The sequence below is a fragment of the Procambarus clarkii genome, chromosome 29 (assembly GCF_040958095.1).
Source record: "Procambarus clarkii isolate CNS0578487 chromosome 29, FALCON_Pclarkii_2.0, whole genome shotgun sequence".
NCBI lineage: Eukaryota > Metazoa > Arthropoda > Malacostraca > Decapoda > Cambaridae > Procambarus > Procambarus clarkii.
Window position 1 is genome coordinate 10294340 of NC_091178.1, and position 20482 is coordinate 10314821.

Genomic DNA, 20482 nt, shown 5'->3' on the forward strand with positions numbered 1-20482 from the left:
AGTAGGAACACAAGCTCCCGAGTACAGGTCTCGTCTCGTCCTCTGGGGCTGCCACACTGTGTGGGCGTCCTGACTCACACTGACACACTGTGTGGGCGTCCTGACTCATACTGTCACACTGTGTGGGCGTCCTGAATCACACTACAACACTGTGTGGGCGTCCTGACTCACACTGTCACACTGTGTGGGCGTCCTGAATCACACTACCACACTGTGTGGGCGTCCTGACTCACACTGTCACACTGTGTGGGCGTCCTGACTCACACTGACACACTGTGTGGGCGTCCTGACTCACACTGTCACACTGTGTGGGCGTCCTGACTCACACTGTCACACTGTGTGGGCGTCCTGACTCACACTGTCACACTGTGTGGGCGTCCTGACTCACACTGTCACACTGTGTGGGCGTCCTGAATCACACTACCACACTGTGTGGGCGTCCTGACTCACACTACCACACTGTGTGGGCGTCCTGACTCACACTGACACACTGTGTGGGCGTCCTGACTCACACTGTCACACTGTGTGGGCGTCCTGACTCACACTGTCACACTGTGTGGGCGTCCTGACTCACACTGTCACACTGTGTGGACGTCCTGAATCACCCGCCCACCATAACAATCTCTAAACCGCAACGATCTAATCATTGTTCGGAACAGTGTTCTAAATATATTATTTTGAACCAACAGAGACAACTCACTTTGCTTTAAATATCGGGTGTTGTCAAGACCGCAAGATGCATACACATCACGGCTGTGTTGGTCTGGCAAGCACTGTTGACAGGCTGCCGAGGTGTGTGGGTGTTTGACACCCACGTGACAGGCTTGTCAAGGCTGCAACTAGCTCTGCTAGACGAACTTTAGGGGTCAATTCCTGAGCCCGTTATGTGCTTCTAAGCTTTTCCACTACCGCTCATAGGATGGGTATGGGGTCCACTACCGCTCATAGGATGGGTATGGGGTCCTCTACCGCTCATAGGATGGGTATGGGGCCCACCACCACTCACAGGATGGGGCATGGGGCCCACCACCACTCACAGGATGGGGCATGGGGCCCACCACCACTCACAGGATGGGGCATGGGGCCCACCACCACTCACAGGATGGGCATGGGGCCCTCCACCACTCACAGGATGGGCATGGGGCCCTCCACCACTCACAGGATGGGCATGGGGCCCTCCACCACTCACAGGATGGGCATGGGGCCCTCCACCACTCACAGGATGGGCATGGGGCCCTCCACCACTCACAGGATGGGTATAGGGCCCACCACCACTCACAGGATGGGCATGGGGCCCTCCACCACTCACAGGATGGGCATGGGGCCCTCCACCACTCACAGGATGGGCATGGGGCCCTCCACCACTCACAGGATGGGCATGGGGCCCTCCACCACTCACAGGATGGGCATGGGGCCCTCCACCACTCACAGGATGGGCATGGGGCCCTCCACCACTCACAGGATGGGTATAGGGCCCACCACCACTCACAGGATGGGCATGGGGCCCTCCACCACTCACAGGATGGGTATAGGGCCCACCACCACTCACAGGATGGGCATGGGGCCCTCCACCACTCACAGGATGGGTATAGGGCCCACCACCACTCACAGGATGGGCATGGGGCCCTCCACCACTCACAGGATGGGTATAGGGCCCACCACCACTCACAGGATGGGCATGGGGCCCTCCACCACTCACAGGATGGGTATAGGGCCCACCACCACTCACAGGATGGGCATGGGGCCCTCCACCACTCACAGGATGGGTATAGGGCCCACCACCACTCACAGGATGGGCATGGGGCCCTCCACCACTCACAGGATGGGTATAGGGCCCACCACCACTCACAGGATGGGCATGGGGCCCTCCACCACTCACAGGATAGGCTACTTTAAAAATTAGCTAATTACGCACGTCTCTTAAATATATTCACAAACTTCACAAGAAATCAGGGAAAAGGTATAATATTATATATATATATATATATATATATATATATATATATATATATATATATATATATATATTTATATATATATATATATATATATATATATATATATATATATATATATATGTCGTACCTAGTAGCCAGAACGTACTTCTCAGCCTACTATGTAAGGCCTGATTTGCCTAATAAGCCAAGTTTTAATGAATTAATTGTTTTTCGACTACCTAACCTACCTAACCTAACCTAACCTAACTTTTTCGGCTACCTAACCCAACCTAACCTATAAAGATAGGTTAGGTTAGGTTAGGTAGGGTTGGTTAGGTTCGGTCATATATCTACGTTAATTTTAACTCCAATAAAATAAAATGGACCTCATACATAAAGAAATGGGTAGCTTTATCATTTCATAAGAAAAAAATTAGAGAAAATATATTAATTCAGGAAAACTTGGCTTATTAGGCAAATCGGGCCTTGCATAGTAGGCTGAGAAGTGCGTTCTGGCTACTAGGTACGACATATATATATATATATATATATATATATATATATATATATATATATATGACCTCAACAGTAAACCAGTAGTACAGTGGTAAACATTGCCATCTGAACCCCACTCGCTACGCCAGCGGGAAGACCTGGTATCGAACCCTGAAGGGAGAGGTAAGGGTTGAGAGGGAATGGGACACTGTACCCGCAGTGTTCAGATTCCCCCCCAGTTCGCACCCCGGGGATAACTCTCAGCACCTGGATGCGAAGTGGGTGGAGAGTCGTGCTCTGTAGAAAGCTAACCAGAACACCAGGAAGTGTATAGAGCTTAACAAGGAGGAGGGAAGAGCTCTGAGCCTGCACGCAAGAGTAGTTAGCAGACTTCCGCTCCTCTAGACTCCCACGTTATAAAAAGCGGAGGAAAAAAAATCCCACGCTAATGACGTGGGTGAAGTATGAAGAACTTGAGAAGGCGATATTAAGGCCGTATAGGCCGGGGGTATCTGGCACCCGCTGCTGCTGCTCCCCTGCCCGGTGTGTGGGGGGGCATCATGCTCCCCTGCCCGGTGTGTAGGGAGCACAAAGAGTCGGAGAAGACTAGGAAAAGATAGGAAGGGAAGGGGTCATAACCCCCCCTTCCTCCCCCCCCCCTAGATCTCTCCTGCACCAAGCCCCACAAACACCCCACACAGTTGCAACCACCAACAAACACCAAACAACCACAACAACAACATTTACAAACACGCTCAAAGACATTGATGACATGAATACATCAACCGTGGCAGCCACTTAGCGAGTGAGTCAAGGTTGGGGGGTATAGTGACCATTAGGGTAGTGACCTGACCTGACCTGCTCTCTCTCTCTCTCTCTCTCTCTCTCTCTCTCTCTCTCTCTCTCTCTCTCTCTCTCTCTCTCTCTCTCTCTCTCTCTCCGGGGGTCAAGGTCCCACCAGGTCACGGGTCCTGTTTCACACTGGGTCACTATCAGGGTCACTTGGTGCGTACCTCCCACTGACTATGGGGGTAAGTCAGGGGTCTACCACCCGTGTTAAATAGGTTTATCGTTGTCTACCCCTGTCAATTCCTCTTGAGAATTTTGAAGGTCGTGATCATGTCTTCCCCCCTTTACTCTTCTGTCTATCAGGGACGTGAGGTTTGGCTCCCTCAGCCTTTCCTCGTAGCTCATACCTCACAGTTCTGGGACAAGTCTGGTAGCATCCGTCTGAATCTTCTCTAACTTTGTCTTCTGTGTCTTGTCTTGCGTAACTTCGTTTTGTGTTTCATTAGATGTGGACTCCACGCAACATGTGGATGTGTGTGCACGCGCGTGCGGGTGCGTGTATGCGTGCAGGGAGTGCAATTTGGATGTATGCATGCCACCGCGTTAATGAGAGAGAAGAAGGCATCTAAACCATCTATCAGGAGAGAGCACTAAACCATTACCACTATACAATCCTTGGAAAGAATAAGAGAATTAAGATTAGGGAAAGGACGCAGCAATAGAATAGAGGTTCGGGGATTGAACGCGGACCCGCTAGAAGCGAGGCCATCGCTCGACCGTCCAAGTCAAGTGGTTGGATCTGCGTGTATGACAGATGGAATATAAATAATAATGGTGTGATAACAGTCACTCTATAAGAGCAGACTAAAGAGCAGACTAAAGAGCAGCCTACGGACGCCAGCAGGCACATTTCAGTTGACGAGTCACCTGTGGCGGCTGCTCTCACCTGAGGCCGTGGTGGTGGGGGGGGGGCGGGTCACGGGAGGGGGGGGGGGAGGCGCGCCCCCTGTGGCACCTCGCTGGTATTTCAAGGTGAGTGGGTCGCAAAATCTGGTAACTGATACTGAACACAATTGATATTGAACAATATCAGGCCCAGCTGGCCTGATATTGAACACACTGACCTCAGCGTAGCTGGCCGCCTCTCGCAGAAGTCACAAGACTTCCCAGGTGGTATGGGCGTCACGTCATGGAAGCTGGCGTCTTACTCCCTCCTGTCTACCTGTGGGGAAGCTTCCTACGATACGCTCGTTGGCCTTTTCTTGGGAGAAGCCCTTGAGGGGCGGTGATGGGGTTAAGGTGTCCTGTGGTGGCGTCAGGAAGACGATATATGTATAGATTATAGAGCGACGTCCTGCAGGGCCTGGTGCTGCCCCCTGCACGGTGGAGTCTCTGGGTTATTGTTTTAATTCCGGCCGCCACTGATTGATGACTGATGAAGATTAAGCCACCCAAAAGGTGGCACGGGCATGAATAGCCCGTAAGTGGTGGCCCTTTTGAGCCATTACCAGTATCAATAGATGATACTGGAGATCTGTGGAGGTGCGACTGCACCCTGCGTGTGTCCCGTGGCGGCCACTGGAGCTGCAGTGTCGGTACACATCCCGCCGCCTCCTCAACCCCCAGCCCCCTCCTCCTAAGGTTCCCCAAGGTCTGGAAACCGTCGTACTAAAGTGCCATTATCCTGAAGGGAGAGGTAAGGGTTGAGAGGGAATGGGACACTGTACCCGCAGTGTTCAGATTCCCCCCCAGTTCGCACCCCGGGGATAACTCTCAGCACCTGGATGCGAAGTGGGTGGAGAGTCGTGCTCTGTAGAAAGCTAACCAGAACACCAGGAAGTGTATAGAGCTTAACAAGGAGGAGGGAAGAGCTCTGAGCCTGCACGCAAGAGTAGTTAGCAGACTTCCGCTCCTCTAGACTCCCACGTTATAAAAAGCGGAGGAAAAAAAATCCCACGCTAATGACGTGGGTGAAGTATGAAGAACTTGAGAAGGCGATATTAAGGCCGTATAGGCCGGGGGTATCTGGCACCCGCTGCTGCTGCTCCCCTGCCCGGTGTGTGGGGGGGCATCATGCTCCCCTGCCCGGTGTGTAGGGAGCACAAAGAGTCGGAGAAGACTAGGAAAAGATAGGAAGGGAGGTGGTCATAACCCCCCCCCCTTCCTCCCCCCCCCCTAGATCTCTCCTGCACCAAGCCCCACAAACACCCCACACAGTTGCAACCACCAACAAACACCAAACAACCACAACAACAACATTTACAAACACGCTCAAAGACATTGATGACATGAATACATCAACCGTGGCAGCCACTTAGCGAGTGAGTCAAGGTTGGGGGGTATAGTGACCATTAGGGTAGTGACCTGACCTGACCTGCTCTCTCTCTCTCTCTCTCTCTCTCTCTCTCTCTCTCTCTCTCTCTCTCTCTCTCTCTCTCTCTCTCTCTCTCTCTCTCTCTCTCTCTCTCTCTCTCTCTCTCCGGGGGTCAAGGTCCCACCAGGTCACGGGTCCTGTTTCACACTGGGTCACTATCAGGGTCACTTGGTGCGTACCTCCCACTGACTATGGGGGTAAGTCAGGGGTCTACCACCCGTGTTAAATAGGTTTATCGTTGTCTACCCCTGTCAATTCCTCTTGAGAATTTTGAAGGTCGTGATCATGTCTTCCCCCCTTTACTCTTCTGTCTATCAGGGACGTGAGGTTTGGCTCCCTCAGCCTTTCCTCGTAGCTCATACCTCACAGTTCTGGGACAAGTCTGGTAGCATCCGTCTGAATCTTCTCTAACTTTGTCTTCTGTGTCTTGTCTTGCGTAACTTCGTTTTGTGTTTCATTAGATGTGGACTCCACGCAACATGTGGATGTGTGTGCACGCGCGTGCGGGTGCGTGTATGCGTGCAGGGAGTGCAATTTGGATGTATGCATGCCACCGCGTTAATGAGAGAGAAGAAGGCATCTAAACCATCTATCAGGAGAGAGCACTAAACCATTACCACTATACAATCCTTGGAAAGAATAAGAGAATTAAGATTAGGGAAAGGACGCAGCAATAGAATAGAGGTTCGGGGATTGAACGCGGACCCGCTAGAAGCGAGGCCATCGCTCGACCGTCCAAGTCAAGTGGTTGGATCTGCGTGTATGACAGATGGAATATAAATAATAATGGTGTGATAACAGTCACTCTATAAGAGCAGACTAAAGAGCAGACTAAAGAGCAGCCTACGGACGCCAGCAGGCACATTTCAGTTGACGAGTCACCTGTGGCGGCTGCTCTCACCTGAGGCCGTGGTGGTGGGGGGGGGGCGGGTCACGGGAGGGGGGGGGGGAGGCGCGCCCCCTGTGGCACCTCGCTGGTATTTCAAGGTGAGTGGGTCGCAAAATCTGGTAACTGATACTGAACACAATTGATATTGAACAATATCAGGCCCAGCTGGCCTGATATTGAACACACTGACCTCAGCGTAGCTGGCCGCCTCTCGCAGAAGTCACAAGACTTCCCAGGTGGTATGGGCGTCACGTCATGGAAGCTGGCGTCTTACTCCCTCCTGTCTACCTGTGGGGAAGCTTCCTACGATACGCTCGTTGGCCTTTTCTTGGGAGAAGCCCTTGAGGGGCGGTGATGGGGTTAAGGTGTCCTGTGGTGGCGTCAGGAAGACGATATATGTATAGATTATAGAGCGACGTCCTGCAGGGCCTGGTGCTGCCCCCTGCACGGTGGAGTCTCTGGGTTATTGTTTTAATTCCGGCCGCCACTGATTGATGACTGATGAAGATTAAGCCACCCAAAAGGTGGCACGGGCATGAATAGCCCGTAAGTGGTGGCCCTTTTGAGCCATTACCAGTATCAATAGATGATACTGGAGATCTGTGGAGGTGCGACTGCACCCTGCGTGTGTCCCGTGGCGGCCACTGGAGCTGCAGTGTCGGTACACATCCCGCCGCCTCCTCAACCCCCAGCCCCCTCCTCCTAAGGTTCCCCAAGGTCTGGAAACCGTCGTACTAAAGTGCCATTATCCTGAACTACCAGAGGACCCAAAACAGAAAACGGAACAGTATGTCACTTTCGCGAGCCGCTAAAATTTTCCAGCGCGACGATTTTAGGCCTTAAGTAGAGTGTACGTCAAACCGTGACGTTGTACGGGGAGGACGTCACGTCCAGCGTCAGCTGGTGACCAACACACACGTCAGAGTGGACGTTCATCGCCGGGGTCGTGTGCTGTGACAACCCGTAACTCTAGAACAGTTACCCAACAGGTCAAATCCAGGGAGCGAGGCAGACGCTGTACCACATAAACACAGGCTTTGATACCTGATCAACCAGGCTGTGACTCATACGTCAGGCTGCGAGCAGCCGCGTCTAACAGCCTGGTTGATCAGTCCAGCAACCAGGAGGCCTGGTCGACGACCGGGCCGCGGGGACGCTAAGCCCCGGAAGCACCTCAAGGTAACCTCAAGGTAGGCCACCCAACAGGCTGGCCTTGTCACCTGCGTGCGACCAGGATGACCCCTAATGACCCCCCCCCCCTACTGTTGACCCCGGGCCGCGATAACTACCCCCACCAAACAAGACCTGAGACCACAAACAAGGCCTGTAAGACCTGAGAAACTGTGTGTGCACCTCATCGCTAATCTACAAAACTTATCCTAACCTAACGAAAAACAAAGAGATACAATGTTGTGTTTAGTAAGAAGTCAAAACATCCATGACGATACAAGTTTCAGATCCTACTGGAGCTAATCACCTCAACTACTCTACTAAATACACTCTAACCTTAAGGGTCAACAGAAGAGCCACACCCCCTCCCCCTCCCCTCCCCCACAATCACAGGGGGGGGGAGGGGGGGGGGAATAAGGTCAGCACTTGTAACACATAATGTCCTTATGTGTTACTATAGCCTCGCAACACAAGTGTGTTGTGTTGTATTGACCTAAACACCCTCTTGGGGGTCACTAATGATTTTTCAAGAACTGCAATTATGTCAATTTTCCCGGCGGCCGCGATGCTGTTTGCAGCCAGCCACTCCTGTTTACACCCTGCCACTCCTGTTTACACCCAGTCACTCCTGTTTGCAGCCAGCCACTCCCGTTTACACCCTGCCACTCCTGTTTACACCCAGCCACTCCTGTTTACACCCAGCCACTCCCGTTTACACCCTGCCACTCCTGTTTACACCCAGCCACTCCTGTTTACACCCAGCCACTCCTGTTTTCGCCCAGCCGCTCCTGTTTACACCCAGCCACTCCTGTTTACACCCAGCCACTCCTGTTTACACCTAGCCACTCCTGTTTACACCCAGCCGCTCCTGTTTACACCCAGCCACTCCTGTTTACACCCAGCCACTCCTGTTTACACCCAGCCACTCCTGTTTACACCCAACCGCTCCTGTTTACACCCAGCCGCTCCTGTTTACAGCCAGCCACTCCTGTTTACACCCAGTCACTCCTGTTTACAGCCACTCACTCACGCATGTCCTAACAACTCACAAATCTGTCCATAGTCGTGTTCAATCGTTCCCAACCCTAAAGCCATACGAATTCTCACGTTCGTCATTTCAGAACATTAGTGTGTGTCCAGCATGGATCCATTTATGACTTAAATTTTAAATTAAATTTTGCCCCGAGGGGCGAGTTTATTGGGCAGCGCCACTCATCTTGTGAGTGGACACACCGCCATAGCAGCATGTACAACACTCCCCAATAGGAAGAAAACCCGCTGGGTTGTTCATCCTGTCACTTGTACCCAGACATAGCTGGGACTTGCTTAACTGTCTCAAGTGAACAGCTCCTCAAAGTTATATTTGGGTTAATGTTCAACACGTGACGTTGTTTACACACACACACACACACACACACACACACACACACACACACACACACACACACACACACACACACACACACACATGGTCGTGTGTGTTGATTGACGTTGAGAGGCGGGCCCAAAGAGTCAAAGCTCAACCCCCGCAAGCACAATTAGGTGAGCACACACACACACACACACACACACACACACACACACACACACACACACACACACACACACACACACACACACACACACACACACACACACCCACGGCCAGAGGTCTCCAGCACCGCGCAAGGACTATAGAAACCAACTTCCTACTTCCCTGCACGGAGTCATCATTACGAATCGCGGCGGGACCCAGATCTGCAATATCTGCTGAATCTCGAGGGGCTATAACGGAGACCAAACACACTCTTAGACAAACACAAGACAAACACAGTCTGTAGCCTACAGACCGAAGGGCTAGCGAGCACACGCTACAGTAAACCAAGCTATATTCAAGCATTGGAGCAGCATTAACAGCAAAAGTGAAAATAGGATGAGGAGGAACGACAGGATTTAGGAGGACCAGCAGCACGAGGAATGTCATCCAGCAGGAGGGTGAGGAGGGCCACAATTGGATGACTCCCGCCCGCATCTGTGGCATCACGGGCCAGCGACGCCGCCATCTTGCCACACTTGCCCCGTAACATCTTATTTCAAATAAAAAAAACTCGTACTGAATTTCTCGCGGAGTTCTGGATAGCATAGTCAATATAACAAAGGCGCAGGAGCCAAAATAAACTTCTGGTATACTTTTTGGTCTCTAAGTTGTTATATATAATATATATATATATATATTTATATATATAACTTAACGACATTAGTGTGAGTAGAATAGCGATAAGTGGCAACGCCCAGCGGGCAGGGGGTTGCCACGTCTCGCCAGGCTTCTCGCCCGCCGGCTCCATCCACACTCACTCTACACAAAATCAGGCATTAAAAACACAAATATATATCCAGGAAACATGCAACAATAAATAATGAAAAAAAATGGCTGACTCAAGAGCAACAACGGACAGGCCGAGAGGGGGGGAAGGGGGAGGGCATGGCAGGCGGCGGTGCCACATCACCACCAGGGCCCCCCCCCTCTCCCAGTGGTGCCAAACCTGCCGTCGGAACCACGAGGGGTAAAAAAAAAAAGGAATCTCCAATCTTTAACAAACTCCTACTCAAACTTTTGCTCTGTGCTCTCTCTCTTGCTACCGACTCCTCGCAAATCAAATTCAATTAACGGAAGGAATAGAGTTTAATACAAGGAACTGAATGAAAACTTTGCCTGTTATCACTGCTTGCGAAGTGCCCTCCCTCCCCTCCTCCCCCCTCCCCCCACCCCACGGGCAGGGGGGGGGGCGGAGATATGGGGGGGACGAGGGGAGATATTATAATGGAGGAGACACGGCGGATGAGTGGGTGAGGGGAGACAGGGAGGAGTGGGTGAGGGAGGAAGACAGGGAGGAGGAGAGCATATGAGAGGTGTGTGATGTGAGAAATGAGTCCAACCTTCCCTTGTAACACACTGAAGCATAGGGGGGGACACTGTCCTCCTCTGGTGCTATGGAGTCTGCAACTCTGCAGCTCGGCCATTGCTTCCATCCCCCAAGTCTCCAGAGATACTTGTGGCCAAGATAAATGCTTTCAATTACAGATTCCCGCCTTCGTGCGCCCGTTTTCTGTCATCGGGACGGAGACTATCGGCGGCGACGGGTCACTGTCCCAGAGTCACAGACTGGCTCTCCTGGGCCGCCTTATCACGCCTTGTCTCTTGATTTATACAATGTTCTTGCTGTAGCATCATAAATGGCTGTATTGAATATTTCACATACAATGAGAGTCGCTATACAGGATATTGGCGGCGCCAGGCTGCCGGCCCTTAGCGTTTCTCAAGGCAAATCCTTTCGGGTGTTAATTGTCGCAGGTTGCAGACGTGAGGTCGGGTCAGGTGACCTGGCTCTTGGCTAAGATGATAATTGCAGGCTGGTGGCTGTGTTATTTCCATCAAACAAGCCGCTGTCTAGATGTGGTAGGAAGATTGCCAGAGGCTATCTCCTGATAAGTGGAGTCTAGCTCCCGGTTCCCGCCTTAAATACCCGAGGAAGTGTACATTTGAGAGAGAGAGAGAGAGAGAGAGAGAGAGAGAGAGAGAGAGAGAGAGAGAGAGAGAGAGAGAGAGAGAGAGAGAGAGAGAGAGAGAGAGAGAGAGAGAGAGAGAGAGAGACAGAGACAGACAGACACAGACAGACAGACACAGACAGACAGACACAGACAGACAGACAGAAAGATACACAGTCAGTCATAGTTGCTCTCTAATTCTTGTGTGGAAGCTCAAGTTCTGAAGTAATGTTGATACTTGAAAGTCAAGGGAAAACGCCGATTTATGATATCCATATGACTGTGAATTATCCTGAATGTATACATACACATTAATAAGTGATTAACTTACATTTAATAAATCGTCTTTAATTCCGAGCCCTAGATCTCGGATTGAGGTCTGTGATATAGTGAGTGGAGAGCACTCTAACTTTCACTAGCTCACTGGCTAAAGATTATGACTTAAGGATTCTTGATTACATGATTTACATTTTTACAGTTGTTTCTTGATAACATTTGATAATATTGTGGTACAGACAAGTTCCATTGCTTGTCTTATAAATAACCCTTGAATGGATGGTTATCTTGAGATGATTTCGGGGCTTTTTAGTGTCCCCGCGGCCCGGTCCTCGACCAGGCTTTCACCCCCAGGCAGCAGCCCGTGACAGCTGACTAACACCCAGGTACCTATTTTACTGCTAGGTAACAGAGGCACAGGGTGAAAGAAACTCTGCCCATTGTTTCTCGCCGGCGCCTGGGATCGAGCCCGGGACCACAGGATCACAAGTCCAGCGTGCTGTCCGCTCGGCCGACCGGCTCCCATGGTGGCAGCATTATCTACCTCTTTCCTTTTAATCCTCTTTCTTCTTCCTCCTTCCTTCTTTTCCTCTCTTCCGTCTAGCGTTTCTACTACTTTCTACTCTTCTACCCTTTCTATCTACCTCTTACCTAATTTACCTACTGTAACCCAATTGTTCTCATTCAAACTTTTCCTTTGTCCTGGAAAGGAAAAGGGAACGGAAAATGTGTACTCCTGAATACGAGCAGCTGCGTCCAACAGCCTAGTTGATCAGTCCAGCAACAAGGAATCCTGATCGACGACCGGGCCGCGGGGACGCTAAGTCCCGGAAGGACCTCAAGGTAACCTCAAGGTAAAGACTACATCACTCAGGCATTTTCTTAGTTTTCTTTCATCCATTTTCCCGATACTGGGGGAGAAGCCTTCAATATGCAAACTGTCTTCGGGCAGAAGATCCGCTCAATGGGAATGGATTGGGAATCACTACATAATTAGTGCGATTATCTATTCTCTATCCATGGTTAGGTTTGGGATTGATTTGCTGTGAGGACAGGCTCCTCCTCCACCACCCTCAGCTGCCAGCACATATGTGCGTTTGTACAGGATGAACAACCCAGCGGGTTTTCTTCCTATTGGGGAGTGTTGTACATGCTGCTATGGCGGTGTGTCCACTCACAGGATGAGTGGCGCTGCCCAATACTGTCACTATGGCGGTGTGTCCACTCACAGGATGAGTGGCGCTGCCCAATACTGTCACTATGACGGTGTGTCCACTCACAGGATGAGTGGCGCTGCCCAATACTGTCACTATGGCGGTGTGTCCACTCACAGGATGAGTGACGCTGCCCAATACTGTCACTATGGCGGTGTGTCCACTCACAAGATGAGTGGCGCTGCCCAATACTGTCACTATGGCGGTGTGTCCACTCACAGGATGAGTGACGCTGCCCAATACTGTCACTATGGCGGTGTGTCCACTCACAAGATGAGTGGCGCTGCCCAATACTGTCACTATGGCGGTGTGTCCACTCACAGGATGAGTGGCGCTGCCCAATACTGTCACTATGGCGGTGTGTCCACTCACAGGATGAGTGGCGCTGCCCAATACTGTCACTATGGCGGTGTGTCCACTCACAGGATGAGTGGCGCTGCCCAATACTGTCACTATGGCGGTGTGTCCACTCACAGGATGAGTGACGCTGCCCAATACTGTCACTATGGCGGTGTGTCCACTCACAGGATGAGTGACGCTGCCCAATACTGTCACTATGGCGGTGTGTCCACTCACAAGATGAGTGGCGCTGCCCAATACTGTCACTATGGCGGTGTGTCCACTCACAGGATGAGTGGCGCTGCCCAATACTGTCACTATGGCGGTGTGTCCACTCACAGGATGAGTGGCGCTGCCCAATACTGTCACTATGGCGGTGTGTCCACTCACAGGATGAGTGGCGCTGCCCAATACTGTCACTATGGCGGTGTGTCCACTCACAGGATGAGTGACGCTGCCCAATACTATCACTATGGCGGTGTGTCCACTCACAGGATGAGTGACGCTGCCCAATACTGTCACTATGGCGGTGTGTCCACTCACAGGATGAGTGGCGCTGCCCAATACTGTCACTATGGCGGTGTGTCCACTCACAGGATGAGTGACGCTGCCCAATACTATCACTATGGCGGTGTGTCCACTCACAGGATGAGTGACGCTGCCCAATACTGTCACTATGGCGGTGTGTCCACTCACAGGATGAGTGGCGCTGCCCAATACTGTCACTATGGCGGTGTGTCCACTCACAGGATGAGTGGCGCTGCCCAATACTGTCACTATGGCGGTGTGTCCACTCACAGGATGAGTGGCGCTGCCCAATACTGTCACTATGGCGGTGTGTCCACTCACAGGATGAGTGACGCTGCCCAATACTGTCACTATGGCGGTGTGTCCACTCACAGGATGAGTGGCGCTGCCCAACAAACTCGCCCCTCGGGGACCAAACATAAAGTGATTCAAGTGCTATAGTTAACAGCGTCGTCCACTAGGTAATTCACTTATATGGAAAACAAAGTGTAAACGTGTAATTGATTTGTTACACAGCACTAAACTGTACAGAGGGTTCCAAGGGCCTGATTAGGGGGGAGGAGGGAGGGGGAAAAGAAGAGAGGGGGGACACACCACGTGGTCACAGGGGAGTCCCCCCCCCCTCCAAGTCCCCCCCCACTCCTCTGGCTGCCTACAAAACACCAACCAGAGCCCAACATGCTCCACCCAGAACCCCTCCAACAGACCCCCCCCCCCCACGCGAGGGAAGGGGGGCTGGGGCAGACCCCTCTCCCTTCCCCCACCTCATCAGCCTCCTTTTTTTGGCAGGACTGGCTGTGGGAGGTGCTCCCCTCCCATCTCCTTTTCCACATTTTTCTCACCCCTGATTCAGATTCCATAACTCTCACTGTATTTCCCATTTGTAAACTTCCCTTCACTTATGCCTCTCCATCTTCACCCCCCCCAAAAAAAATCCCCCTCCCCCAACTCCTGATCCACACCCCTCCTCCCCCCCCACCCCTGATTCACACACCCCCCCTCCTCCCACCCCTGATCCACACCCCCCCCCACCCCTGATCCACAACCCCCCCCCCCACCCCTGATCCACACACCCCTGATCCACACCCCCCCCCACCCCTGATCCACACCCCCCCAACCCATGATCCACACCCTCTCCCCCCACCTCACACGCGGTGAGAATCGAGTTCAATATATTACAGATAAGCCAAATTTTGCCTTAAATAGGTTAGACAATAACTACACGACAACCACATCACATAACTACAAATTATTAGTTAAAAATAACTAATAACTAACTACACATTCCACCACTACACGACACAAGAATCCAGCGACAGCCAAGGAAACAATCCGGCAACAATCAAGGAACAACCCAGCATCAAGGAACAACCCAGCATCAAGGAACAATCCAGCAACAATCAAGGAACAACCCAGCATCAAGGAACAATCCAGCAACAATCAAGGAACAATCAAGGAACAATCCAGCAACAATCAAGGAACAATCCAGCAAGTCGGGAACAATCAAGGAACAATCAATAAACAATCCAGCAACAGCCAAGAAACAATCCAGCAACAATCAAGGAACAATCTAGCAACAGCCAAGAAACAATCCAGCAACAATCAAGGAACAATCCAGCAACAGCCAAGAAACAATCCAGCAACAATCAAGGAACAATCCAGCAAGTCGGTAACAATCAAGGAACAATCCAGCAAGTCGGGAACAATTAAAGAACAATCCAGCAACAATCAAGGAATAATCCAGCAACAATCAAGGAACAATCCAGCAACAGCCAAGGAACAATCCAGCAACAATCAAGGAACAATCCAGCAAGTCGGTAACAATCAAGGAACAATCCAGCAAGTCGGGATCAAGGAACAATCCAGCAACAGCCAAGGAACAATCCAGCAACAATCATGAAACAATCCAGCAAGTCGGTAACAATCAAGGAACAATCCAGCAAGTCGGGATCAAGGAACAATCCAGCAAGTCGGGAACAATCAAGGAACAATCCAGCAACAATCAAGGAACAATCCAGTAACAATCAAGGAATAATCCAGCAACAATGAAGGAACAATCCAGCAACAGCCAAGGAACAATCCAGCAACAATCAAGGAACAATCCAGCAAGTCGGTAACAATCAAGGAACAATCCAGCAAGTCGGGAACAATCAAGGAACAATCCAGCAACAATCCAGCAACAATCAAGGAACAATCCAGCAACAGCCAAGGAACAATCCAGCAACAATCATGGAACAATCCAGCAAGTCGGTAACAATCAAGGAACAATCCAGCAAGTCGGGAACAATCAAGGAACAATCCAGCAACAATCAAGGAACAATCCAGCAAGTCGGGAACAATCAAGGAACAATCCAGCAACAATCAAGGAACAATCCAGCAACAATCAAGGAATAATCCAGCAACAATGAAGGAACAATCCAGCAACAGCCAAGGAACAATCCAGCAACAATCATGGAACAATCCAGCAAGTCGGTAACAATCAAGGAACAATCCAGCAAGTCGGGAACAATCAAGGAACAATCCAGCAACAATCCAGCCGGGCCTCGCGAGTATAACATACTGGTGAGATTTCCCATTGTCCAACATGGCGGGCTGACTCATCGTCGTTCATCCTGTGACACCACACCGCCCACACACACACGACCAAACCCTTCCCCACCCCAGTGTCGTTCGTCCTGGGAAGTACAACACGGCGCCCACCAATAGGAAGCCCTCCTCCACCCATTACCCCCATAACTGTAAACAAGAAACTCCCACTTAATGACCCTTCGACCACTATGGCCCGTAAGGTCTAACACGGGCGCCTGAATGGGGGAGTGCCACCACCCGATGGGTTCGAAATGTGGGTTGCGCTGACCTAATGGGCAATTATGGCTATTTTTTGGATATAATTGGCCAAAGGAACACAGTATAGGATGTGTGGGTGTGTTGGGGGGGGGGGGGCTAGCATAGGTAGGGTGTGTTGGGGTGTGTTTAACATGGGTAGGGTGTGTTGGGGTGTGTCTAGCATGGCTAGGGTGTGTTGGGGGTGTGTCTAGCATGGCCAGGGTGTGCTGGGTGTGTGTCTAGCATGGCCAGGGTGTGCTGGGTGTGTGTCCAACATGGCTAGGGTGTGTTGGGATGTGTCCAACATGGCTAAGGTGTGTTGGGATGTGTCCAACATGGCTAGGGTGTGTTGGGATGTGTCCAACATGGCTAGGGTGTGTTGGGATGTGTCCAACATGGCTAGGGTGTGTTGGGATGTGTCCAACATGGCTAAGGTGTGTTGGGATGTGTCCAACATGGCTAGGGTGTGTTGGGATGTGTCCAACATGGCTAGGGTGTGTTGGGATGTGTCCAACATGGCTAGGGTGTGCTAGGATGTGTCCAACATGGCTAGGGTGTGCTGGGATGTGTCCAACATGGCTAGGGTGTGTTGGGATGTGTCCAACATAGCTAGGGTGTGCTGGGATGTGTCCAACATAGCTAGGGTGTACTGGGATGTGTCCAACATGGCTAGGGTGTGTTGGGATGTGTCCAACATGGCTAGGGTGTGCTAGGGATGTGTCCAACATAGCTAGGGTGTGCTGGGATGTGTCCAATCAAATGGTAGGGTAATAATCAGCAAGAAGGCACCTGTAGGGCCCGGGGAGCAGACATAACCCGACATAAAGCAGAATACATTTATTTTGTACAGAGTCGAGTAAGGGGTTCAGGGGGCCTGACAGCTGAGTGGACAGCGCTACGGATTCGTAGTCCTGAGGTTCCGGGTTCGATCCCCGGTGGAGGCGGAAAGAAATGGGCAGAGGTTTCTTTCACCCTGTTGTACCTGTTCACGTAGCAGTAAATAGGTACCTGGGAGTTAGACTGCTGCTACGGGCTGCTTCCTGGGGGTGTGTAACAAAAAGGTCTGATCGAGGACCGGGCCGCGGGGACGCTAAGCCAAGAAGATAACAGGAGCAGATAACCTGTGACTCCTGTTAGCAGGCTGAGAGCTTTACCATCCCATAGTTCATGGTAAGCCTTATCCTGCTAGATAGCCCCTGGAACACGACCTGGCAATAGGTCAGCAACCAGGTACCCCAATTCCTGCTGGGTGAACAGAGGCGAACAGCTAAGGATTGAAGGCATGATAATCCTCCCCCCTTCCCCCTGCCAGGACTCGAACCTAGACCAATCGCTGGCGTGACGCGGGGCGTGTGTTACCAATGCCCGCTGCCAGATATCAGAGTTTGGTGTGCCAGTGGAGGCAGCTGGCCCGCCTGGCCCACACCAAGATGTTTACAAACAAACCAAGAGGTGTGTAAACTGGAGGAGGTGGTTATTGTAAACTTCCGGTATTAAGAAGACTCGATATGCAACCCCTCCTTATGTAGGAGGTATCCCTCGGTATCCCTCGGTATCCCCACTTATAATGCAACTCAATTACTAGATACTGCAGCTATTTACTCAACAGTAACTACAACATCTACACCTGACTTCCACACCCCCACACCTATCTTACAGTAACACCTTTCACCCACACCTGCAACCACACCTGCAACCACCCACACACCTGGAAAATACTGGAGGGTCAGGTCCCAAATCTACACAGTAAAATAACAACGTACTGGAGTGAACGATATGGAAGAAAATGCAAGATTGAACCTGTGAAGAGCAGAGGTGCCATAGGCACAATCAGAGAGCACTGTATAAACATCAGGGGTCCGCGGTTGTTCAACGTCCTCCCAGCGAGCATAAGAAATATTGCCGGAACAACCGTGGACATCTTCAAGAGAAAACTGGACGGTTTTCTAAGAGAAGTTCCGGATCAGCCGGGCTGTGGTGGGTACGTGGCCCTGCGGGCCGCTCCAAGCAACAGCCTGGTGGACCAAACTCTCACAAGTCGAGCCTGGCCTCGGGCCGGGCTTGGGGAGTAGAAGAACTCCCAGAACCCCATCAACCAGGTATCAACCAGGTGCAACCACCCCCACACCTACTGTTCCTCATCAAAAAGGAGGACACAGGGCGACAAAAATTCCCCATAGACAGAGACGAGGCTCCGAGTTGCAGGAAGGAGACGAGTGGAGTCCCGCAGGGTTGGTCCTGGGCCCGTCGCCACTCTTCCTAATGATGTATGTGAGTGACCCGCCCGAGGGAGTGGGTTCGCCCCCCGGGAGTGGGTAGACACATGGTTGCTAGGATTCAATCCCAACAAGTGTAAGGATATGCAGACGGGGGAAATAGCATCAGAAGACCAACAGGTGTTTATATCGTGAGAGAAAATAATTTGAGATTGGATATAATTCCAAAGTTATCTACAGAGGCGCACGTGTCTGTAATAATGTAAATATTGGCAGCTACGGGACGCTAGCAAGGTTATCTTGAGATGATTTCGGGGCTTTAGTGTCCCCGCGGCCTGGTCCTCGACCAGGGCCTCCACCCCCAGGAAGCAGCCCGTGACAGCTGACTAACACCCATGTACCTATTTTACTGCTAGGTAACAGGGGCATCAGGGTGAAAGAAACTCTGCCCATTGTTTCTCGCCGGCGCCCGGGATCGAACCCGGGACCACAGGATCACAAGTCCAGTGTGCTATCCGCTCGGCCTGACCGGCTCCGTTGAAAATATTTGATGCAAAAGTTGGAAATGTTGTGGAATTATATACATGCATGACACATAGAAAGGGAGGGGAGAGGGGGAAGGTAGGGAGGGGAGAGGGGGAAGGTAGGGAGGGGAGGTGGGGAAGAAAATGAGGGAAGGTGGGAAGGCAGGGGGAGTATGGAATCTCGGGTAAGAGCAGGGCCAGGACTTGGGGGAGAGGGGAGTGCAGGGGGGAGAAAGGGGAGTGTCGGGGAAGGCTGGGAGGGGTAGGGAGAGAGAGAGGGGAGAGGTGGGGGGGAGAGAGAGAGGGAAGAGGTGGGGGAGAGAGAGGGGAGAGGTGGGGAGAGAGAGAGAGGGGAGAGAGAGAGAGGGGAGAGAGAGAGAGGGGAGAGGTGGGAGAGAGAGAGGGAAGGGGTGGGGAGAGAGAGAGAGGGGGGAGAGATGGGAGAGAGAGAGAGAGGGGAGGGGTGAGAGAGAGGGGAGAGGTGGGAGAGAGAGAGGGGAGGGGTGGGGAGAGAGAGAGGGGAGAGATGGGAGAGAGAGAGGGGAGAGGGGAGGGGTGGGGGAGAGAGAGGGGAGGGGATACAGGACACCGGGCTTCTTATTCATGTTGTCCTTATTAAAGGACAGGAAGAAGAAAGGAATGAAGGAGAAGAGATAATGGAATAAGAAAAGTAGGGTGAGGAGGAGAAATGTGAAAAGGACAAGACATTTGAGTGTAAAAGACTGACTTACCGGTTAAGAGGAGACAACCAGGAGGTCATCGCTCAAACACAACCATTCAGTTAACCTTTAGACACTGTGCATACATCTCGGCTCATCTCCGGCAAGAAATTTCAAACAGGAGAGGACACTGCTCTGTGGCTCACAAGGGGAAACAATACCTCCCCCTGCACGAGTGAGGGGAACCACCACCACCACCCGCACAAACACATCCACAGTCTTCCTTTACAAACAATAGTCTCCACCATTACTAAGACCTACAGCGATATCTGTCAAAGTGGCATATTTCATTCCAAGACAATCTTGATGCTTTGCAAAAACATATAAGAGACAAATGTCATCATTTTCGTTATCTGTGGTGAGATCAAATGAGCATCCAAGGACATGCCTTTCATCCATCAGAGTTGCAAAATGCCGGATAATATCCTCGTTAATAATAGGAAATTCGTGTAGATAAAGGTGTAAGAAGTTGGTGATACAATTATTAAAAGGAGAGGGGGGAAGAGTGAGAGAGTCATCCCTCCAGGCGATGAGAGAACGTTTCGCTCCAGCGTGAATTTTCTTTCACCTCGAGTAAGGAGAGACTCAAATAGACTGTCCCTCACGCCCTATCTGCGCCGTAGCTCCTATCTGATTCTAAAACCTCTGACCGCCTTTACTG

The 20482-nt window shown here is 51.4% G+C and overlaps 1 protein-coding gene across 1 annotated transcript in view; it reads right to left on the bottom strand.

Moving 5' to 3' along the window:
* LOC123765179 (mind bomb 1) overlaps positions 1-20482 on the bottom strand; it is a 526176-nt gene that overhangs the window by 74368 nt on the left and 431326 nt on the right.